The sequence below is a fragment of the Giraffa tippelskirchi genome, chromosome 4 (assembly GCF_054371585.1).
Source record: "Giraffa tippelskirchi isolate mGirTip1 chromosome 4, T2T-mGirTip1v1.2.pri, whole genome shotgun sequence".
Taxonomy (NCBI): Eukaryota; Metazoa; Chordata; class Mammalia; order Artiodactyla; family Giraffidae; genus Giraffa; species Giraffa tippelskirchi.
In genome coordinates this window covers 136046693-136071998 of record NC_137278.1, presented here as the reverse complement: position 1 = coordinate 136071998, position 25306 = coordinate 136046693, and the positions used below count along the sequence as shown (strand labels likewise).

At 41.8% G+C, this 25306-nt stretch overlaps 1 protein-coding gene across 4 annotated transcripts in view; it reads left to right on the top strand.

Annotated features, from left to right (window-relative positions):
• ANO6 (anoctamin 6) overlaps positions 1 to 25306 on the top strand; it is a 226014-nt gene that overhangs the window by 54971 nt on the left and 145737 nt on the right. The gene's annotated exons all lie outside the window — the stretch shown is intronic.

The following is a 25306-nucleotide window of genomic DNA, read 5'->3' as shown; positions in this document are numbered from 1 at the left end:
TTGTCCTAGAGCTGACAGTCTGAGGATAATATTTGGTGAATTGAAGTTCCCTAACTCTTTATTTGCCAATTAGCCCTCATGAGTTGTTAAAAATAATCTACTCCTTTTGAAAGTAGCTTCTGAGAGCAAATGTTATTGTTTTCTCTCCAACCACCCACTCTGCTGTGGGTCAGGATCTCAAACACAAATACTGCCCACCCTTGCCTTGCAAGAGAGAGCGTTGGGAGGGGGAGAGTTTATCAAGGAGATTTTGATGACGAAGTAATGAAAGCAAGATTTCTGTGGCTTTACCTGTTGCTCAAGGTAAAGCATGTTTATAACATCTAGGGGCTTCCAAATAACATACTTACAAGTGTGTGTGGTGGTGGTGGTGTAGTCGCTAAGTCCTGTCCGACTCTTGCAACCCCATGGACTGGGAGCCTACCAGGCTCCTCTCTCCATGGGATTCTCCAGGCAAGAATACTGGAGTGTGTTGCCATTTCCTTCTCCAGGGGATCTTCCCAACCCAGGAATCGAATCCGGGTCTCCTGCATTGCAGGCAGATTCTTTACTGACTGAGCTACAAGGGAAGCCCTACACACAAGTGTGTGTAGCATCAGTGAAAGGGAGCACCTAGTGTTACCTTAAGACAAATTGAAAATAATACTCTTTTACAAAAATTTTTTTTTTTTAATTTCCTTTATCATGTTGTGTATGTAACTGAGTAACCACATTCACTAGCATAGCTGAATTAAATCCTTTGGCTTCTCTGGGTTAGTATTTTAAAGTCTGTTCAACTGATTAAAAGACTACTGGGGAGATCAAGATGGCAGAATAGAAGGATATAAAACTCACTCCTCACATAAGCATATCAAAAATGATATCTACAAATAGAATAATTCTCACCAAAAACCAACCAGACACTCAGGGAAGATCTCTTAAATGACCAGAGCTGCAAGAAAGATCCTCATGGAACTGAGTAGAACTGAAAATAATGAGACCAGCTTCCCTGGCAGGGATCTATAAAGGAGAGAGTGTATGCAGAGGCAGGTTGCTTTGTGAAACTCCTGTGTCTGCTGGGACGCCCGCCAGGACGGATAGGGAGCTGGAGGGGCCTGGACTCTGCTCTTGAGGAACACGCACATGCTGGCTTGCTAGCAGTCGGGGCAGAGTGAGTCCAGCACTGACACTGATGACTGCCACCTCGCTGCACTTCCAAGCCTGAAATGCATTCCAGGTGGGGCAGCTAGTATGTGCTAAAGTGCTCAAACTCCAGCAAAGGGACCCTGGGAGAAGACTTGGTCTAGCTTCGTGGTGAGAGCCTGGAGGACTTGAAGTGTGGTCCATTGTTAGTGCGAGTAGGGCAGGATATGGGTCCACCAGTGGAGCTCCATGGTTATTGATAGCTACCTCATAGCAGGGCTCGGCTCTGGTGGTTTATGCTTTGTCAGCATGTACAGGGTGGGAGTCGGGCTGACATCTGAGTTTATTAGCCGTCCAACAGTGAGGGCAGGTTTGAACAGCAGTGGACTTTGTTCATGAGCACATGACATGGCTGATGGCATCACAGAATCCCATGTCCTCGGTGGACAGCCCCAGGCAAGAGTATGCAGCAGTTTCCTCCTCAGTAGGAGTGTTGTAGTTTCACCCACCTCACACGAAAGCTTGGAGCAAATCTGGGGTAGACAGATCTAGGAAGAGACCCGACACAGAGGCAACGTAGGTCCCAGGCCACAGTTTAGTCACCTTAGTTTTTGGAGCAACAATGCTCTGGCCCCTCCACCAGCTTAGCACTAGGTCTGGGATGAATATACTAGAGAAGGGAATTTGACCTTGGGCTAATTTGGGCAAAATCTTGGATACCTGCATAGGAAGCATATAGGTTCACTGTGACCACATGGGTCTCACTTGCTTCTGAGCTCACCTCCTTAGGGGCAAACTATATATTTAGGGATGGTGGAGCTTTATTGAACCTGACCCTCAGGATTTCTGCTGCAACAGCTGTGGAGCAGACCTCACAACTGAAAGAGCTGTGACAGCCACAGAGCAAAGAGGAGGCACCGCCCAACACCCAGTGCAGGAACTGGACACCAGAATGTCAGTCACACCCCCTATCAAGGGGATAATGCCCAGCACGCTCTGAGGAAAGATGTGGCAGGCATTTATAGCAGAAATAACCCCAGCAGCAAAAATATTGGACACCCTACACAGGAATGGATGTACTCAGTTGCTCAGTCATGTCTGATTCTTTGCAACTCCATGAACTATAGCCTGCCAGGCTCCTCTGTCCATGGGATTTTCCTGGCAAGAATACTGGAGCTGGTTGCCGTTTTCTTCTCCAGGGGATCTTCCTGACCCAAGGATCAAACCCATGTCTCCACCATCTCCTACATAGAAAAGAGGCAGGAATCTATAGGAAAGGTAAAAATCATAATAGGGAAGGCAGACATATAAAATGATTGAAGATCGTTTAGCTAAGCCCGTACATAGATTAAAAAGAAGAAGCAGATTTTTTTTTTTTTTGTGGAAGTAGTTATAACTACAATTAATAGAAAAGATAAACAAGAAGATGTGATATAGGACCTCAAAATCACAAAATGTAGAGGGAGGGGAGTAAAAAAAAAATCTTTTAGAATGTGTTTGAACTTATATGACTAATAGTCTAAAGCCAGTGATTACAGTTACAGATCACCATACTTAAAAACCAGGGTAACCACAAATCAAAAGTATACAGCAGATTCACAAAAATAAATAACAAAGGAACTCAAGAATAATTCAGGAGGAAACTATCAAATCACAAAAGGACAAACAAAAAGAAGAAATGAGCAAAGAAGAATTACAAAGTCAACTAGAAAATAAGGTTTAAAATAGCAATAAATATATATTTATCAAGAATTACTTCAAATGTCTTTGGATGAAATGCTCTGAACAAAAAAAGATAGAGTTACACATTGGATTTAAAAAAAAAAAAGAACCTACAATATATTGCCTATGAGGGACTCATTTTAGGCTGAAAGACACACATAGATTGAAAGTGGGGGGATGAAAAAGATATTTCATGCAAATAGAATCTGCAGGAAAATAGGGTTAGCAATACTCATATCAGACAAAGTAGGCTTCAAAACAAAGTCCATCAGTTTAGTTCAGTTCAGTCGCTCAGTTGTGTCTGACTCTTTGCAACCCCATGAATTGCAGCACACCAGGCCTCCCTGTCCATCACCAACTCCCGGAGTTTACCCAAACTTATGTCCATTGAGTCGGTGATGCTATCCAGCCATCTTATCCTCTGTCCCCTTCTCCTCCTGCCCCCAATCCTTCCCAGCATCAGGGTCTTTTCCAATGAGTTACCTCTTAGCATCAGGTGGCCAAAGTATTGGAATTTCAGCTTCAACATCAGTCCTTCCAATGAACATCCAGGACTGACCTCCTTAAGGATGGACTGGTTGGATCTCCTTGCAGTCCAAGGGACTCTCAAGAGTCTTCTCCAACACCACAGTTCAAAAGCATCAATTCTGTGGCACTCAGCTTTCTTTATAGTCCAACTTTCACATCCATACATGACCACTGGAAAAACCATAGCCTTGACTAGACGGACCTTTGTTGGCAAAGTAATATCTCTGCTTTTTAATATGCTGTCTAGGTTGGTCATAACTTTCCTTCCAAGGAGTAAGCGTCTTTTAATTTCATGTCTGCAATCACCATCTGCAGTGATTTTGGAGCCCCAAAAATAAAAGTCTGCTGCTGTTTCCACTGTTTCCCCATCTATTTCCCATGAAGTGATGGGACCAGATGCTATGATCTTAGTTTTCTGAATGTTGAGCTTTAAGCCAACTTTTCCACTCTCCTCTTTCACTTTCATCAAGAGGCTTTTTAGTTCCTCTTTACTTTCTGCCATAAGGGTGATGTCATCTGCATATCTGAAGTTATTGATATTTCTCCCGGAAGTCTTGATTCCAGCTTATGCTTCTTCCAGCCCAGTGTTTCTCATGATGTACTCTGCATATAAGTTAAATAAGCAGGGTGACAATATACAGCCTTGATGTACTCCTTTTTCTGTTTGGAACCAGTCTGTTTTTCCATGTCCAGTTCTAACTGTTGCTTCCTGACCTGCATACAGGTTTCTCAAGAGGCAGGTCAGGTGGTCTGGTATTCCCATCTCTTTCAGAATTTTCCACAGTTTATTGTGATCCACACAGTCTATAAAGAAAGACAAAAATGGGATGAGGGGGACACATGTACACCTGTGACTGATTCATGTCAATGTATGGCAAAAACCAGCACAATATTGTAAAGTAATTAGTGTCTAATTAAAATAAATAATTTTAAAAAGAAAGACAAAAAAGGACACTACATAATGATAAAGATTAATATAAGAAGAGAATTTGATGCTTATTAACATATGTGCACCCAGTTTAGAAACATCTGGGCTTCCCTGGTAGCTCAGGTGGTACAGAATCTGCCTGCATTGCAGGAGATGCCAGTTCAATTCCTGGGTTGGGAAGTTCCCCTGGAGAAGGGATAGATTACCCACTCCAGTATTTCTGGGCTTCCCTGGTGGCTCAGATGGTTAAGAATCTGCTTGTAGTGCAGGAGATATAGGTTTGATCCCTCTGTTGGGAAGATCCCCTGGAGGAGGTGTGACAACCCACTCCAGTATTCTTGCCTGGAGAATCCCCATGGACAGAGGAGCCTCATGGGCTATAGTCCATGTAGAGTCACAGAGAGTCGGATACAGCTGAGTGACTTAAGCAGAGCACATAGAAGCACCTAAATATGTAAAACAAGTACAACAGACACAGAGGGAGAAATTGACAGAAATACAGTTAGAATTGGAGACTTTAATACTGCTCTGACATCAATGGACAGATCAACCAGACAAAATTAATACGTCAACAGAGATATCAAGTGACACAGTTTAACTTACTTAATATACAGGACACTACATCCAAAAAATACCGAATACACATTCTTTTCAAGTGCGCCTGAAACATTCTCTAGGATTGACCACAAAGTAGGACACAAAACAAGCCTCAACAAATTTAAGGGGATAGAAATTATTTCAAACATCATTTCTGAGCATAACGGAATGGAACTAGAAATAACAGAAAGAAAAACAGGAAAAAAAAAGCATCGAGACTAAACATATTATTCAGTAAAACCAGTGGATCAATAGTGAAATTAAAAGAAAAAAATCAGAAAATTCTTCAAGTCTAGTGACAGTGAAAACACAACCTTACAAAAATCTGTAAGATGTAGCAGAAGCAGTTCAAGAGTTAGAACCAGACATGGAACAACGGACTGGTTCCAAATTGGGAAAGGATTATGTTGAGACTGTATATTGTCACCTTGCTTATTTAGCTTATATGTAGAGTACATCATGCGAAATGCCAGGCTGGATGAAGCACAAGCTGGAATCAAGATTGCCAGGAGAAATATCAATAACCTCAGATATGCAGATGATATCACCCTTATGGCAGAAAGCAGAGAGGAACTAAAGAGCCTCTTGATGAAAGTGAAAGAGGAGAGTGAAAAAGCTGGCTTGATACTCAACATTCGAAAAATGAAGATCATGGCATCCAGTCCCATCACTTTATGGCAAATAGATGAGGAAACAATGGAAACAGTGACACTTTATTTTTTTGGACACCAAAATCACTGCAGATGGTGACTGCAGCCATGAATTAAAAGACGCTTGCTCCTTGGAGGAAAAGCTATGACCAACCTAGACAGTATATTAAAAAGCAGAGACATTACTTTACTGACAAAGTCTGTATAGTCAAAGGTTTTTCCAGTAGTCATGTATGGATGTGAGAGTTGGACCATAAAGAAGTCTGAGTGCCAAAGAATTGATGTTTTTGAGCTGTGGTGTTGGAGAAGGCTCTTGAGAGTCCCTTGGACTACACGGAGATGAAACCAGTCAATCTGAAAGGAAATCAGTCTTGAGTATCCATTGAAAGGACTGATACTGAAACTGAAGCTCCAATGCTTTGGCCACCTAATGCAAAGAACTGACTCACTGGAAAAGACAACTGATACTACCAAAATACAAAAAATCAGAAGATGCTGTGAACAAATTGGCAACCTAGAAGATGTGGATAAGTTTCTAGAAATATATACCCTGTCAAAACTGAGTCAAGATAAAAGATATTTTAAACAGACAAATCACTAAAAGTGAAATAGAATCTATAATAATAATAGTAATAATAAAGCTCCCTACAAACAAAAGTACAAGATCAGAACTCTTCACTGGGGAATTCTACCAAACATATAAAGAAGAACTTAAACTAGTCCTTCTTAAACTATTCCAGAAGATTAAAAGAAGGGAATACTCCAAATTCATCTGTGAAGCCACCATCCCCCTTATATCAAAACCATACAAAGATACCATGAAAAAAGAAAACTATAGGCAAATACCTTTGAAAAAAGAAAACTACAGGTAAATACCTTTGAATATAGATGAAAAAATTCTCAACAAAATATTACCAAACCAAATCCAACAATGCACACACACACAAAAAACTGATCATACACCATAGTCGAGTTGGATTCATTCCAGGGTAGTAAGGATGGTTCAGCATACACAAATCAATGTGATATACCACATTAACAAAAGAAAAGACAAAAATCATATGATCATCTCAATAGGGGCCAAAAATTTTTTTATAAGATTCAACATCCATTCATGATAAAAATCTCTCACCAAAGTGGGTATAGAGGGAACATTTCTCAACAAAATAGAAGCCATTTATTACAAACCCACAGCCAACATAATACTTAAGGTGAAAGCTGAAAGCTTTTTGCCAACTTCATCAATAAGGCAAAGACACCCACTCTCACCATTTCTATTCAACATAGTATTGGAAGTCCTAGCCACAGCAATCAGACAAGCAAAAGAAATAAAAGTATCCAAATTGAAAACTGAGAGGTAAAATTGTCATTATCTGCAGATAACATGATATGTTATAGAGAAGACTAAATATGCCACATGGAAAATATTAGAACCGATACATTAAGCAAGGTAACAGGACACAAAATTAATATATAGAAACTTGTAGCATTTCTTTGCCCTACAATGAAATATCAGAAAGCAAAAGTAAAGATCTCATTCATAATCACAGCAAACACGTACATATACACACAGAGAGAAAAATCTAGGTGTAAACTTAACAAAGGAGTCGAAAGACCTCTATGCTGAAAACTACAAAAGATTGATAAAGGACATTGAAGGTGATTCAAAGAAATGAGGGGAATACCATGCTCTTTAATTGTAAGATATAACATTATTAAAATGCTCTTAGTACCTATAGCACTCTACAGATTTAATGTGACCTCTGTTAAAATTCCCAGGACGTTTTTCACAGAACTAGAACAAATAATTCTAAAACTTATATTGAACCACAAAAAACCCAGAGTTGCCAAAGCAGTACTGAAGAAAAACAAAACTGGAGGCATAACCCTTCCAGACTTTAGACAGTGCTACAAAGCTATAAAAATCAAAACAGAATTGTATTGGCACAGAAATGGACATAAAAATCAATGGAACTATATTCAATATCTTATAATAAACCATAATGAAAATAACCTGAAAATATATATATATGTACTTGAAAAATGAAAAATGAAAATAACAATGAAGAACTATCACTCTTCTGTCATCTCAGTTTGCTTAAGGTCATGTTTATCCTGTTATCTTGTTATTTGAAAATTGGTTCCAGATTTTCAGTATTTATGTTTACTATTATAGCCATTACAGAAATTTGTCTTAGAATATAGTCAGTATATCTTTACCTTACAGGTGGCCTGGAGGCTCTACATAGGGTAGCAGAAAGTTGCTGTTTTTCTCATTTGGAGAACTCAGAGTTAACAGTTTTTGGAGTCAAGTCTACCAACTGGGCTACATTGTTGGGTAGATGTTAAGTTGGATATAAAGAGGTTGTAGTCAGTAGCCGGTAATGGCCCGTGTGTATGAAATCTTTCGGAAGTCTTATTAAGATTTCATAGGTTCAGAGTCATCATATTCCACGTAAGCGGCAGTGTGGCAGAGTATAAGTGAAGCCACTGTTCATTGGGAAATCTTCCTCAAACTAATGTCCTTAAAAATTTCTGGAGAAAGCTAAGTTACTTAGCTGGAGGTAAATGTACAACATTTTATATTATAATTTGATTATATTGTGAATAAAGTCAACATTTGTATAACTTTTTAAGGTAAGAAATTTTAAAGAACCACTTTTCCAGGCTCTTTGCTGCTACTTGGATGAAAAATTAAACCAATAAAGGTTTTTGCTAAGTAACCAACTTCTGTCTCACCAATTTTGAATGCTCAGGAGTACATCCAAGGGGAAGAGTCTACTAAATATGTAAGAACCGTGTTTAGTGTTTTCACCCATATTGTGCCATCAAATATGCTGCTGCTGCTGCTGCTAAATCGCTTCAGTCATGTCCGACTCTGTGCGACCCCATGGACTGCAGCCTACCAGGCTCCTCCGTCCATGGGATTTTCCAGGCAAAAGAGTACTGGAGTGGGGTGCCATTGCCTTCTCCACATCAAATATGACTGCCCAGCAAATAAGGAATTATTCACATTGATTTTTGCATGTGAAGAGGTCTGTACTCACCTCTTCACTAGGGAGCAGAACCAGAATCTGAATCCTGTCTGTCTGATTCCAGAGTTCTTGTATTTTCCCCTTAACATGGCCTTTCATGAGAATAAAGATGTCTCCCAAAGAGCCTGGTTATTAACTCTGAGCATTTGCTGTGCTGGTAGAAGAAGGCTGGCTTTAGTTTCCCCTAGAGTTGTTGTTAAACACCAGTAAGTTAACATTTACAGACTTCTGTGACAGTTAAAAGCACGACATCTTATAAAGTTCTGATTTTAAAATGGCATGTCGTTATTGTAGTGACCCTCAAGAGTTCCAGCGTATTCATTGTAGTGATTTTAAAGGGAGGAAAGGAATGGTCATCAGTGGCTATTTTTAGCCACAAGACATACAGTGTCAGATAGAATTTTGTGATCTCGCTCAGACATCATGCCTTTGATTTGAGGGAGGCAGCAAAGCAAAATGATTGATAGTTTGTGCTTTGCCCTGCAGTTCCTGAGCTGGAGAATCCTGGCTTTACTATATGCTCTGTGATGGTGGGCAAGAGACCTAACCTCTATGCCTTAGTTTCCTTGTCAGTAAGACAAGAACAGTAACAGCTTGATTGCTGTGTATCTGTTTACAACTTTGATACAGAGTTAGTGCTCAGAAAGTGTCCCTATTCCAGGAATGTTATTTCAGAGCATCTTTCATTCATCATGAGTCACAGAGGCCCCTGCACTTTCTTCTAGAGCTCGTGCTTATCTCAGCAGCCCTGGGCTTTTGGCCGACCACTCCCTCCTTCCTGAAATTCTTTCTTTACTTGGCTTCTGTGATGCTCCTCCATCTTGATTCTGCTCACAACTCCCTTGTTTCTTCTGTCTCCTCTGCTGGATCTGTCTTTCCCCATTCCTGGCCCTTAAACTTTGCAGCCCCGAGAGCTTTGTTCTCTGTCCTATTCCCCATCTTAACTTACTCCTCAGTGATCTCCTTTACTTCCGGGGCCTCAAATACCTTAAATTGACATGTTGATGACTTCATAGACTTATCTTCAATTCCTATGTCTCCCTTGCTTTGCAGCTGCCTGTTTTACCTCTTTACTTGTTTATCTAATAGACATCTCAAATTTGACACGTCCAAAACCCAGTTCTTGATTTCTTTTCTAACCCCGCACACCTGTTGTTTCTCACCTCAGCAATGGCTCTACCCAGTTGCTCAGCCACGAAACTGAAGTCATCTTTGATCCCTGCCTTTCTCTCCCATCTCATATGTGAGCCATTAGCATCCATTCCAAATGCCAGTGCTCCTAACTTCCCACCCCCACTCCTAAATCCAAGTGCAGACTACCACCAAATCTTGTGGGAATTCTGCAACCACCGCCTAAGTGAACCTCAGCTGTGTACCTTTCACTCCAAGTTCAGACAACAGTCACAGCGATCCTTCTGTGTTAGACTTTTATGAGATCTTCAGTGGATTCCTTCCAGATTGTATACAGTTCAAACTCTCAGCCATGTTGTACTTAAGGCCCCTGCTCCCACTCTGTCCCCAGCTCTTCCTGCCCTGCCTGTCTCTTGAAGTGCCCTAGACACACCGGACTCTCTGTTCCCTGACAAGCTGCACCCCCTAGCCCCAACCCGGAGCACTGTCCTCATCCCCTCTCACCTCCCAATCCCCTCCTGTCTAGAATTCCTTCTCCTGCACTTCATTCAGTTCTCTCTCAAATGCTACCCACTCCGAGCTGGCCCTCTGACTCATTTGAAATACCACTGTTACTCTGTGTCCCCTTCACATGCTTTACTTGTTTTCAAAGCATTTCTCCCCACCTGAAATATGCGAATGGGTATTTGTTTATTGCCTCTGTCCTCTGGCAGATTGAAAGCTCCCTAAGGATGATGTTCTGGTGCTTAATACACATTTTCTGAACAACTGAAGGAATAAGGGAATTAATGCTCTGGTGTGTGTGCTCAGTCATGACAGTCATGTCTGACTCTTTGTGACCCTATGGACTGTAGCCTCCAGGTTTCTCTGTCCGTGAGATCCTCCAGGCAAGAATACTGGAGTGGGTTGCCATTTGCTACTGCAGGGGATCTTCCTGACCCAGGGATCAAACTTGCGCCTCTGGCATCTGCAGCATTGCCAGGTGGATTCTTTACTGCTGAGCCACCTGGGAAGCCCCCTAGTTGTCTGGTACCCCTATATTAAAAAAGAGCCAGATATCTCCTTAGACCCTAATATCCCTGTCTGTCTCTCCCCCTATTTTCTCTGTACCCCTTTAAGGCAGAATTTCTAAAATGTCTAGATGTACTATAGCTCTTTATTACTCATGTTACCTTCACTCTTGATGGTCTAATACCTTTTCTCATCACTCTTGTGTGGTTTCTCAGGGTCATTCAAGTTCTATGTGTCTCTGCCTCCAATAAGTACATTCCCATCCTGTCTTACTAGATCTCTGAGTAGCTTTCAGCACAGTTTTCCATTCCGTTCTTGAAATCCCCTTCTACTCACTAGCCATTTGTTGATCCTTCACTGGCATTTCCTTTTGGGGACCTCTGAATGTGGAGAATTCTTCAAGTTGTGTCTTAGGCCTGCTTTTCACTCTGCATGCTCATTGGTTCCCAGGGCTTTCCACACCATCAATGAGCTGATGACTCCCCAGTGTATGTATGTGTCCAGTACTGACCTCTTCTGACCTCCAGGCCCCATATCTGACTGCTTCCTGGACACGTCGGATGTCTCATGCTCAAAGAGAACTCTTGGTTCACTTCTGGATCCCATCTCCCTGAACCTGCCTTTCCACATCCCATCTTGATTCTATCATCCTCCCTATTTGCAAAAAGTCAGAAACTTGGGTATCATCCTGGGTTTCTCCTTCATTGTCCCTCTTTGCTCCAGTACTTTTATTGTTCAGTTGCTAAGTCATGTCTGACTCTTTGCAACCCCATTGACTGTAGCATGCCAGGCTTCCCTGTCCTTCACTATCTCCTGGAGTTTGAGTCAGTGATGCTATCTAACCATCTCATCCTCTGCCACCCCTTCTTCTGTTGCTCACAGTCTTTCCTAGCATCAGGGTCTTTTCCAAAGAGATGGCTCTTGGCATCAGGTGGCCAAAGTACTGGAGCTTTAGCTTCAGCATCAGTCCTTCCAATGAATTTTCAGGGTTGATTTCCCTTAGGAATGATTGGTTTAATCTCCTTGCTGTCCAAGGAACTCTCAAGAGTCTTCTCTAGCACCACCGTTTGAAAGCATCAGTTCTTCAGTGCTCAGCCTTCTTTATGGTCCAACTCACACATCCATACATGACTACTGGAAAAATCATAGCTTTGACTCTACGAACCTTTGTCAGCCAAGTGATGTCTGTGTTTTTTAATATGCTGTCTAGGTTTGTTATAGCTTTTCTTCAAGGAACATGTGTCTTTTAATTTTGTGACTGTAGTCACTGTCCACAGTGGTTTTGGAGCCCAAGAAAACAAATCTGTCACTGCTTCCACTTTTTTCCATCTGTTTGCCATGAAGTGATGGGACCAAAGGGCTTCCCTGATGGCTCAGTGGTAAAGAAGCTGTCTGCCAATGCAGGAGAAATAAGAGATGTGAGTTCGATCCCTGGGTCAGGAAGATACCCTGGAGGAGGTCATGGCAACCCACTCCAGTATTCTTGCCTGGAGAATCCCATGGACAGAGGACAGAATCCCATCCACAGTCCAGTCCCATGGACTGGTGGGCTACAGTCCATGGGGTCCCAAAGAGTCAGACACAGCTGAAGACTCAAGCAACACGAATGATGGGACTGGATGCCATGGTCTTAATTTTTTGCATATTGAGGTTCAAGCCAGCTCTTTCACTCTCCTCTTTTACCCACATCAGAGGCTCTTTGGTTTCTCTTCACTTTCTGCCATTAGCGTGGTATCATCTGCATATCTGCAGTTGTTATTTCTCCTGGCAATTTTGAGTACACCTTGTGAATCATCCAGCCCAGCATTTTGTATTATGTACTCTGCATAGAAGTTAAATAAGCAGGCTGACAGTACACAGCCTTGATGTACTCCTTTCCCAATTTGGAATCAGTCCTTTGTTCCATGTCTGATTCTAACTGTTGCTTCTTGACCTGCATACAAGTTTCTCAGGAAGCAGGTAAGGTGGTCTGGTATTCCCATCTCTAAGAATTTTCCAGTTTGTTGTGATCTGTACAGCCAAAGGCTTTAACATGGTCAATGAAGCAGAAGTAGACGTTTTTCTGGAATTCCTTTGCTTTTTCTGTGATCCAGCAGATGTTGGCATTTGATCTCTGGTTCCTCTGCCTTTTCTAAATCCAGCTTGTACATCTGAACATTCTCGGTTCATATAGTGTTGAAGCCTAGCTTGAAGGATTTTGAGCATTATCTTGCTAGCGTGTGAAATGAGCGCAGTTGTATGATAGTTTGAGCAAAGACTTGTCCTCCTGTTTCATTGTCACGATATGGAATGGAGGCTCAGAGAAGTTGCACATGTGCCCAAGGTTACACAACTTTGTGTCTGCTCTGCCACAGTGTGATCCCTCACTGGCATTACTTCATGAGTCTTTGCACCAACACTGGGTTTGCCTAGTGAAAAGCTTCTTGCCCTTCACAAGCTGCTACTCAAAGCCACACGGGCACTGAGGTGAGGTCTCAGGCTGCCCCACGGGAGCTGTTTGGGGCACGAACCCTTCTCAGGACCAGTACTTACTGCTGATCTGTGGAGCAAGTGACATCTTTAGGAAACAGTTGGCGGTTGGTGCCAGCGACAGCCTGACTCACCGTTGACAGTGTCTAGCAACTGGTCTGTTGTCTCCTCTTGCCACGGCGTGTGCGTGCATGCTTAGTGGCTTCAGTCGTGTTCAACTCTGCAACCTTGTGGACTGTAGCCTACCACGTGCCTCTGTCCATGGGATTCTGCAGGCAGGAATACTGGAGTGGGTGGCTATTCCTTCTCCAGGAGACCTCCCCAGCGCGGGGATCAGCAGAGCGCTCGAAAACACTGGGATGCCATTCTCCGCTCTCCTAGCAGTGTCCTTTCCCCCGCCTCCTCTTCAGCCTCACTTCATTCCTCAGCCTCCAACTGCTTGAATCTTCAGTTATACTGACCGCTTTTAATCATATCCTTCAACACAGCAAGGTTTCTGCTTCAGAACCCTTGGCTGGCTTCCCTGCTCTCCCTCCCCTCCCCTTTCCACCCCAACCCGGAATGCTCTTTCTTTCTGAGTGTTCTTTCTTTAGTCCTGCGTGACCAGCTCTGTCTCATCCTTCAGGTCTCAAGTATCACTCCTCAGGGAACCTCCTCTGACCGCACTACTCAAAATTCTTATTTTCTCTATTATTCTCTACCATGACCGCTGTATTTCCTTATCCCTAAGCAGAATCAATTACTTTTAAAGGATTTATGTTTAGTTGTTATTATGGAATGTAACTTCCCTGGAAAGAGACTTCTGCTTTATTAGCTGTTGCATTTTCTGCCTCTTTCACAACACTGATGAATAGTAGGTGCTGGAACATGGATTCTTGTGTTGATATGTGTCTGTCATGAGATGTTTAACATGAGCTCTCACCACCCCCCTCCTTTTTTTAAAGGAAAGAATTAAGCTTTTATTTTTGTCAAAGTTTGGTATAATTAGTTTATAGCATTTTACATAATTAGAAAATTAATACTTCAAGATTTGTTATGAAAAATAGCAGCATCTCCTCTTTCATTTTCTATTCCCCAGAGGCATGCATTTTTAACTTTAGCCGATTATTTTAGTAATTACTTCTATATCTTTAATTAAGATATTTGTGTTGTTATTTGTCTATTTGTTTTATTTCGAGGAGTTATCTATTACTGAAAAAGTGAGTATTTAGCTTCCTTCATCTACCCTTGCCCCCTCTTCTCCTCACACACTCTTCCAGCCCCCACCCTCTTAGCTGTGTTATATTGTAATTTTGTATTGTATTGTAATTTTGGTGAGATCAATAAGCAGTGCTTATTATAGCTCTGTGATACTTTCTACAGAAGAGCCCTGTAATGTCATTTGATTACTTTTCCTCTCTAAGACTGCCCAGCAGATACTGACTTTTTTTTAATCTCTTAATTTTTTATGGACTTATGAATATTCAACCTCAGACTCTACCCCAGTTGTAAATCTTCTCCCTAAATTAACCAACATAGAGGATCTACCAGATTCATCTTTGGGGGAAATTCCTCCCAGAACCTCTGATCTGTCTCAATTGCTTTCTCAGTCATAAAACAGCTAGGGCTTCCCCTTTGCTGCCCTTCTGAGGTCTCCTTTTGCTTCTACTGTTTTGGAGCTGTCAGTCTCTGGAACTTATGACTTATTCTTTGTTTGTTTATGACTTCATTTTGGTGGAGCACATTCTCCAGTTTTTTTATGAAAAAGTGGATGTGAGAGGTAACTTTTTGAGACTTGTAGATCCAACATTGCCTTTGTTCTGCACTGGCATTTAATTGATGGCTTGACTAAGTTTATAATTCTAAGGTAGAAATCACCTGTTCTCAGAATTTTGAAGTTTCTGCCATCCATAGTTACACTTGAGAAATTCCTGTCATTCTGACTTAAAATCCTTCATATGAGAACTCTTTCTCTGGGAATTACCATGATGTACTGTGGGTGTGCTTCCTGGTGGCTCAGTGTTAAAGAACCCACCTACCAGTGTAGGAGATGCCAGTTCAGTCCCTGGGTCAGAAAGATCCCCTGGAGAAGGAAATAGCAACCCACTCCAGTATTCTTGCCTGGGAAATTCCATGGACAGACGAGCCTGGTAGACTACAGTCCATGGGGTTGCAAAGAGTTGGACACAACCAAGTACCCACTCAGGCACGTACCTTGGTGTAGGTCTGTCTGCATTTTATATGCTAGAAACTCAGTTGGCCTTTTTACTATGGAAACCCCATTCTTCCACATCCTACTTCTGTCCTTTCTGTAAAGGAAAAACAATGTCCTTTAGTTCTGGGGGAAAATGTCCTTTGATTTTGGAAATCACAATTACTTCTCCTTTTCTTTGACTATGAACACTGTTATTTGGATATTAGCTGTCCTGATTTAGTCCCTAAACTCTCCATCTTTCCTGTTTTCCATCTCTGTCATCCTATTCAACTTTCTTGGACATTCCTGAATTCTCTTTCAAGCCATCTATTGAATTTTTAATCTGCTTTCATTTTAATGTCTGCAAGCTCTTTTTCATTCTCTGTTTCTCTGTCTTTAATAACATCTTGTCCTTATTTCATGAATATACTTTTCTCAGATCTCTGAAGATGCTTGAGTCTTTAATTTTATTTTTAGATTTCATCTTTATGTGACTTTCTCTTTCCTCCAAGTTGCTTTGGTGTTTCTCTGCTATGTGCTTACCTTAATATCTGGAAAGTCTTTCTGTTTCCTCCTGTTTTAGATTAGCTTTGAAAGTGAATGAGGTTTGGCAATTTTGGGCTTCATTCTGTGGGGACCTAGCTAGGCTGTTTGTTTTATTTTGGAAATCCTGCTGTTAGTATAGTTATATCTTTTTTTTTAATGAGCCTATCAGATTCCCAGTGAAAATATGACTAGTCAGAAAGCCCAGTTGAAGGCTGGTGGCCTCTTCATTGAGCAGTAATTTTTCGTGTAATCTCTTCAGTATGAAATCCCCTTCGCAACTATGCCTAGACTCCTCTAGTCCAATGATCCTTTATTGGCTCTTTTCAGGAGTTACATTTCCAGTCTTCTCCTAGGTGGCACCTGGGGGGTTGAACAAGCCACTTGTCTTCCGGGAGTGAGGGAGAGCACTGGGTCTTAAACTATGTAAACAGATTTTCAGCCATTGCCCTGCCCCACCTCCACCACCATTTCCAGAGGAACCTGGTGCCACCACCCTCACAGTCTTGGGGATTTATCATTTAAATGGGGCTGCTTCTAAGTGGTCCTAGTTTGGGACTGAGCTTTCTCTAGCCTATCCAGCCAGTTGCCATTTGTCTGTTTGCTCTCCATCTTTCAAAATTGTGTTACTCTCTCTAGTTCTATTCTCTGTCTTTATCTCTTTTATATTCTTGTATTTGAGGAGGGAACAGAACTAAATGCATATGTTTAGTACTCCTTCTTTAAGTAATTGTTAATGAGACATTTGATCATACTTGTGAAACAGATTTCTGTATATGCTCTGAATCTCCGGTTTCACCACATTCATTTCTTTCCTTACTTGCAGTCAGAGTTGGGGGCTGGTGTGTGGTGGAATGTTCTCTGGGCTGGGATTTAGGAGACTTGGGGTCTATCCCCAGATTTGCTGCAAACCATTTAATCTTGGGACTGCCTCAATGGCTCAAGTGATAAATAATCTGCCTGCAGTGCAGGAGATGCAGGAGAGGTGAGTTTGATCCTTGGGTAGGGAAGATCCTCTGGAGGAGGAGATGGCAACCCACTCTAGTATTCTTGCCTGGGAAATCCCATGGACAGAGAAGCTTAGTGGGTCCATGGGGTGGCAGAGTCAGACACAACTGAACATGCATGCATGCATTTAATCTTGAGCATTCTCTCTCATCATTATTTCCTCATCGAGAAGACCAGTGAATTGAAATAGTTAATTGTCAGGTCTCTTGGTACCCATAGGTTCGTTTTATCTCTGAATAGATAATGATGGGTAACTAAGCCCTAGATATAGTAACAAAATTGCAGCAGCCAGCTGAAAAAATGCAGAATGTAAGCGTCTCCTTGTATTTGTCAGTTTCTGTAACTCTGACATCTTTGAAGTCTCAAGTAAAATTGCAGCCCATATTTCATGAACAAGAAACTGTTAAAAGGTTAAAAATTCTGATTTTTTTTCCCCTCTGTGCTATTTTCAGGCGATAGCAGTTCAACTCCAAAGCATACTTGGATTCAAGTTCTCATAAGTAAATAAAGTATTAGTTTTGAACCTGGAGGACAAGAAAGTTAATAGAGAGAAGTCTATTTTTTCCCTTTTATCCTGTAGCAGGGATGACTGTCTTGACTGTAACCTACCAGGAAATGTGCCCTTCCCATCCAAGCCATGTGTGAGTAGATAATAGCCCATCTCTATTTCCTCTTTGCTCCATGTTGCTGTTTCTCAGTTAGATGGAAAGACAGAGTGGACATTTCACTTCAGTATGGTTTTAACTGATGGGTGTGATCACTAACCCAGTGTGCTCAGCAGTGGTCAGTACAGTGGCTAAGGAGAAAATGTGGTCCATGAGGCCAGTGACTTATGGCTCAAGAGACTAAACTTCCTTAAAGCAATGAGAGCCACCCCTCCCCCACTTACTAAGACAGGATCTTCATGGAGTGGGGTGTGGGAATTATTTCATCAGTCCTCCAGATTATTATGAAACACTTGTTTCTAGTACTGACTCTGGGGGACTGTTTCTCAGGAGCAAGAAGTCAAAAAGAAAAACGGTCTTGAGCATTGGTAGAGTTCAGGACAAAGCCAGCAGAAAAAAAAACTGAACCATACACACCTAATTGGCTCTCATCAATCACAGATACAATTTCTACTTCTCACTGCTTTCCTCGTGTCGTTATTCACACCCTTTCCCCTCATGCTTAGTAGATCATCTTCTTAAACCAGAGAGGAAGTGGAAACCTTCAGGAGATGCTCTCGACTGCTTTTCTTTCTTTTCCATGTATAAATATATGTGTGTGTGTGTGTGTGTGTAATGTACATGTAAATTTTTGTTCGCACTCATCTTTGCTTCTCTGATATAGGTTAACCCCTCTCTCTCCATCAGTGCTTCCTCCTATGTGTTTTTCTTTCACACTTGCCTATCAACATGTGTGTGTGTGTGAATACATAAAATATACCGTGTGAATATATATTTCATCTTACAAAACAAAGCACAACAAACAAAAATATACCTTCCTCAACTCTATGGCCATTCTAAGTTCTGCTGTATCTTACTCATTTATTCCGTGTTCGGTCAGTCAGTATTTATTAGGGTCAGTTGTATGCAGAGACCTTGACTAGTCACTGAGGGTCTGCATCAGATTAAATAGACATGACCCCTGCTCTCATTGTACTTACAGTCACTTTTTAACCACACTTCTTTTAAAAATTATTGTTCTTATTTTCCCCCATTACAGAAATAACACATGCTTGTTGTCATAAATTTGAAAATCTCCTCTTAATGGGAAGCCACTAAAGGGTTTAAAGTAGAAGAAGAGTGCTTGGTCAGAATTGTATTTTCAAAGGTCTCTGGCTGCTCTAGGGAGAAAAGATTAGGAGGGGCAAAAGTTGCTGGCAGGTCAGGAGATTAGTGCTATAGTCCAGATAAGGGCTCCTGGAGTCTTAACAGTGTAAGATGAGAGAGGAAGACAGCATCAAGAGCACCATACGCTGGTGAATGTTGGCTGTGGGGATGAGGGGGAGAGGGGAGTCCAGGAGAACAGGCAGGTGTCTGACCGGATGAGCTGAATAGATGGTGGTGCCATTTACTGAAACAAGAAGTAATGGAGAAAGAATAGCTCTGTGTGTGTGCACGCACGCATGTGTAAACATAAGTTCTGTATGAACACTGCATCTGAGACATCTGGGAGGTTTCTCAGTTGAGGCATCACATAGGCAGATGGATGTATAAACCTGGTGTTCAAAGAAGACATCGGAAATAGAGTGATGCACTTGGAAGCTTTGGCCTAGAGGTGTTAACAGATGCTACTGGCACATTAGAGAGGAATGGGCCTCAGATAGAGCCCTGGATATTTTTAGAAGTGAAAGTTCAGTTAGGGAGGAGGCACCAACAGAAGAGACCAGTGAGATGGAAGAATCTCCCAAGAGAAGGAAAGCAAGGGAAGAGAATCTTCACAAGAGGTCACGGTCACATGGTCAGTTATGTCAATGACTGTTGAGTTGTCACTAAGGTAAGGGGAATAAAAGCACATTAGGTTTATCTGTGTGCACCTCATGCATGACTTGAGCTAGAGCCAGGTGCCAGGTAGTAGAGGCTGATCCCCATCGGAGGCCCACCAGCTCACCCAGTGCGCTGGTGGTAGTGAGTAAGGATTTTGGACTGTGTTGTAATGCAGTAGGTGCAGTGGGAAAGGTTGATAAACTTGTGTTTCCTTTTTATGGTAGCGTCTTATCTTTATTGTTTTATTCTGGTTACTGAAACAGTATGTACTCACTGTAAAGATTTTAAATAGGATGGAGATTCACCTCCATAATCACATTCTTTCATTTCTCTCACATAATCACATTTATAACCACTGTTAATAATTTGAGGCACATCCTTCAGAAGTTTCTGTGCATGTGCTACCACATACATACACTTTTAAAAAATTGGGTTTATTGCTGTATAGTCTGCTGAAGCTTATATTCTTATCCATATATTCTTTTTCTATTTTTATTTATTTTTTAAAACTTTTTATTTTATATTGGAGTATAGCTGATTAGCAGTGTTGTGATAGTTTCAGGTGCACAGTCTGTATATTTTAGATATCTGGCTACATGCAGCAGATATATAATACTCCGTTGTGCTGTAGTATTCTCTGGAATTTGAGTTTTATTTAGACATTTTTGCTCCCTCACATAATGCTCCTCAGAACATACTTGTACATATTACTTGCATATGTTTTCATATGTGTACACAAATTTCCATTTAACAAATTCCTAAAGTGGGGTCAGAGGGCATTTTTTTTTTATAAAGATGGAAGAATTTTGAGCATGAAAAATGTCCATAAGGCATTTTTTTTTTTTAAAGATGGAAGGATTTTGAGCATGTAAATGTCCAAATACAAGTAGATTGAAATCATGGGAAAAAGTGCTGAATGGCTGAATGTTCACTCATGAGAAGGTGAGTGGGAATGGAAACCAAGCCATGAGAGAGGCTCTAGGCTGAGGAGGGTGGACAGAGTGAAGAGGGGCGGAGGGCAGGCTCTGCAGCCACGCTCATCCCCAGAGCTTTGCCCTGTGCTGGCATGTGGCAGATGTGCAACAGATGCTTGCTGTTTGAATGAATAAATGAATGTAGTTTGGTTGATGGGGCAACAGAACTCAATGATGTTTTCATTTGAAAGCATCTAGTTTTCCATTGTCTCTTCCAAATAGAAGGTTAAGATTTCCTACTGAAATTGGTGAAAGAGGAGTTGAAGAGCTTAAAGGGCCTTCTAGCTTAGTGACCCCAGATGCCTAGGTCAGTCAGGACTCCTGGTCTAGGTATCTCTTATCTTTCTCTCCAGTCAGCCTGTTGATTCTAAGGCCTTCAGTTCAGTTCAGTCACTCAGTCGTGTCCGACTCTCTGCGACCCCATGAATTGCAGCACGCCAGGCCTCTCTGTCCATCACCAACTCCCGGAGTCTACCCAAACCCATGTCCATCGAGTCGGTTATGCCATCCAACCATCTCATCCTCTGTCGTCCCCTTCTCCTGCCACCCCCAATCCTACCCAGCATTAGGGTCTTTTCCAATGAGTCAACCCTTTGTATGAGGTGGCCAAAGGATTGGAGTTTCAGCTTCAACATCAGACCTTCCAATGAACACCCAGGATTGATCTCCTTTAGGATGGATTGATTGGATCTCCTTGCAGTCCAAGGGACTCTCAAGAGTCTTCTCCAACACCACAGTTCAAAAGCATCAATTCTGCGGCGCTCAGCTTTCTTCACCGTCCAACTCTCACATCCATACACGACCACTGGAAAAACCATAGCCTTGACTAGATGGACTTTTGTTGGCAAAGTAATGTCTCTGCTTTTAAATATGCTATCTAGGTTGGCCATAACCTTCCTTCCAAGAAGTAAGCGTCTTTTAATTTCATGGCTGTGATCACCATCAGCAGTGATTCTGGAGCCCCCCAAAATAAAGTCTGACACTGTTTCCACTGTTTCCCCATCTATTTCCCATGAAGTGATGGGACCAGATGCCATGATCTTAGTTTTCTGAACGTTGAGCTTTAAGCCAACTTTTTCACTCTCCTCCTTCACCTTCATCAAGAGGCTCTTTAGTTCTTCTTCACTTTCTGCCATAAGGGTGGTGTCATCCGCATATCTGAGGTTATTGATATTTCTCCTAGCATTCTTGATTCCAGCTTGTGTTTCTTCCAGCCCAGCGTTTCTCATGATGTACTCTGCATATAAGTTAAATAAGCAGGGTGACAATACACAGCCTTGACGTACTCCTTTTCCTGTTTGGAACCAGTCTGTTGTTCCATGTCCAGTTCTAACTTGCTTCCTGACCTGCATACAGGTTTCTCAAGAGACAGGTCAGATGGTCTGGTTTTCCCATCTCTTGAAGAATTTTCCACAGTTTATTGTGATCCACACAGTCAAAGGCTTTGGCATAGTCAATAAAGCAGAAATAGATGTTTTTCTGGAACTCTCTTGCTTTTTCGATGATCCAGCGGATATTGGCAATTTGATCTCTGGTTCCTCTGCCTTTTCTAAAACCAGCTTGAACATCTGGAAGTTCACGGTTCACGTATTGCTGAAGCCTGGCTTGGAGAATTTTGAGCATTACTTTACTAGCATGTGAGATGAGTGCAATTGTGCAGTAGTTTGAGCATTCTTTGGCATTGCCTTTCTTTGGGATTGGAACGAAGACTGACCTCTTCCAGTCCTGTGGCCACTGCTGAGTTTTCCAAATTTGCTGGTATATCGAGTGCAGCACTTTCACAGCATCACCTTTGAGGATTTGAAATAGCTCGACTGGAATTCCATCACCTCCACTAGCTTTGTTCATAGTGATGCTTTCTAAGGCCCACTTGACTTCACATTCCAGGATGTCTGGCTCTAGGTGAGTGATCACAGCATCGTGATTATCTGGGTCGTGAAGATCTTTTTTGTACAGTTCTTCTGTGTATTCTTGCCACCTCTTCTTAATATCTTCTGCTTCTGTTAGGTCCATACCATTTCTGTCCTTTATCGAGCCTATCTTTGCATGAAATCTAAGGCCTTAATATCATCTAATTCTGTTTATTCCCACTACTACCATCATTATATTATTTAGGTTGGTGAAAAAGTAATTGTAGTTTTGGACCATGAATTTTAAATCATTATAACTAGGCTCAGACACACCTTTATTAATCAAAATAGGAGCCATTATAATCAACACATTTTTGCCAACAAGAAATAAGTTTGTTTATTCCTGTAGCATACAAATCTGCACTTCGGGATTCGATGAACTCTTGGAAAGCATTTTCTGCCTCCTGCTGGTTGTGGAAGTGTTTTCCCTGAAAAAAGTTGTCAATGTCCTTGAAGACGTGGTAGTTGGTTGGCGAGAGGTCAGGTGAATATGGCGGATGAGGCAAAACTTCGTAGCCCGATTTGCTCAACTTCTGAGGTATCAATGTTCAGTCAGGCATTGTCATAGAGAAGAATTCGGTCCTTTCTGTTGAACTGTGCCGGCTACAGGCATTGCAGTTTTCGGTGCATCTCATCGATTTACTGAGGATACTTGTCAGATGTAATGGTTTCACTGCTGGGATTCAGAAAGCTATAGTGGATCAGACGGGCAGCAGACCACCAAACAGTGACCGTGACTTTTTTTTGGCATAAACTTGACTTTGGGAAGTGCTCTGGAGCTTCTTCTCGGTCCAGCCAGTGAGCTGGTTGTCACCAGTTGTCACATAAAATTCACTTTCCATCGCATGTCACAATTCAATTGAGAAATGGTTCATTGTTGCGTAGAATAAGAGAAGACAACACTTAAAAACGTTGACTCTTTTGATTTGTGCTCAGATCACGAGGTGCCCACTTATCGAGCTTTTTCACCTTTCCAGTTTCGTTCCAGTGTGGATTTTGTTGTCATAGCTGACTCTTAGATGGTCTCCTGTTTCCTCAGGGCTCATATTAGAGGCAGCCTCTTCCAGCCCAGCCAAGCTGGCTCAGGAATCTCTTCTGTTCCCCAACCCTGTGCAGGCATCTGTTCTCTCTGGATGTCACTTGTGTGTTTATTTACCTAAAAGCCCACATGCCAATGTCTTAATGGCTGTTTTTACTAAGCTGTAGTGCTTAGTTCACATTGCATGATAAATAAACGATAGGTATTATTTTGTGTGAAATAAATATGCTTATGTAAACTTGCTACAGGAACAGGAAGGACCAGGGAAAAAAAAAAAGGCATGAGATAAGCTCCCAGAGCACCAGAAACATAAGACATTTGATCCTGGAACAAGTCTTAGGATTATTATTCACTGCTTGGGGAGAGGCAGTCATTTGTATTATGATTTCTGTAATTAGCACATTAAATACATATATTGAGAAAATTTAAATATTTTCTTCTCTAAGGTGATTTCCCTAGGTTCAGGTGATCTTTTTATTTTGGACGTCTCAATTAAAGAACTACTTGGTGATATTTTCTAGAGTAGAAATGCCTGAACCGTCTTAGCTGCCTCTGGCCAGCTGGAGGATAATCACAAGGCTGAAGTCCTTGGTGGGATTCTAAAAGAAACAGCTTTCCAACTCATTAAAAGAGCTCCTAAATTGGGGTGAAATGTTCCTGTCTGAATCTGCCTGCCTCCCCTGTCACCATGCCCCACCTCCAGCTGCCAGGGAGAGAAGTAGGAGGTCTGTACCAGCTGGCAACTGAACTAGTATTTCTTTTTTTTTTTTTTTTTTATAAATTTATTTATTTTACTTGGGGGCTAATTACTTTACAATATTGTAATAGTTTTTGCCATACATTGACAAGAATCAGCCATGGGTTTACATGTGTTCCCCTTCCCGAACCCCCCACCCACCTCCCTCCCCCTCCCATCCCTCTGGATCATCCCACTGCCCCGGCCCCGAGCCCTTGTCACATGCATCGAACATGGAATGGTGCTCTGTTTCACATATGACAATACACATGTCTCAATGCCATTCTCCCAGAACTAGTATTTCAAGTTACACAATCACAGCTTAATGAACGAAGAGACATGAGGAGTTGGTTATTCTTCTGTGGAGCAAAGAGCACGGGTTCAAACCTTCTAAAGCAGGGCATTCCTAGCTAAGAAGCACTGTGCTCAGAAGACTGTGAGAGTGAGGACTGGGAATCATCCATGTCCCTAGGCCCATCTAGAGCAGTCCTTGTCGCTAGGGCTGCAGTCCTGCAGAAGGAGCTCAGCACCCTGGGACACGGGCAGATACTTCTTGCTATGATTCCTCCCTTCGCATCCAAAATCAGAGCTTCCTTCAAACAGCCACCTATTAATAGTACACTTTCCAGGTCCTCAGTTAGGACAGTCATGGCCCTCGCCACTCCTTCAACAGAAGGGCCCAGATCTAGGTGTCCCACCTTTGAGCAGTCTCCTGAGGCTACTGGCTATTAAAGGGTGAACGAGGAAGAGGTGGAGGCTTATGTTGCTGGGGCTGTCCTTTATTTTCTTATCCCGTTTTCCTGGAGCGGTGGCACCACTCGAGGCTGTTTAGATGGGAATTCAGTCACCATCATGGCGTAGGCCTTCAGTTCTATTTAGCCTAAGATAATGTTCTGAACTATTAAAAACTAATTCATTTGGAAGAAATTTTTGTTGTCTCAGCCTGCTATTTAACTGGTGGCTTGAAAAATGTATCTATATATTCAGACTTTAAATAATGGACAGAAATATCTAAATATTAATATAGTAGGGAATGCATAAGAATGGGATTTACATTTCTTCATTTTCAGTATTAGACCGAATTTATATACACCTTCCTAATTTTTTGACACAACGAAAGATTTAATAAACTGCTGTCAGCATTCTTACCCCGTGACATTTTCCAAAGGCTATACTCCTTTTTAAAAATTGAAAAGAGCTTCAGGAAGGTTCAAAGGTAACATTTTCTCCCTCTCTCATTATATAATACTTGTAGCTAATAT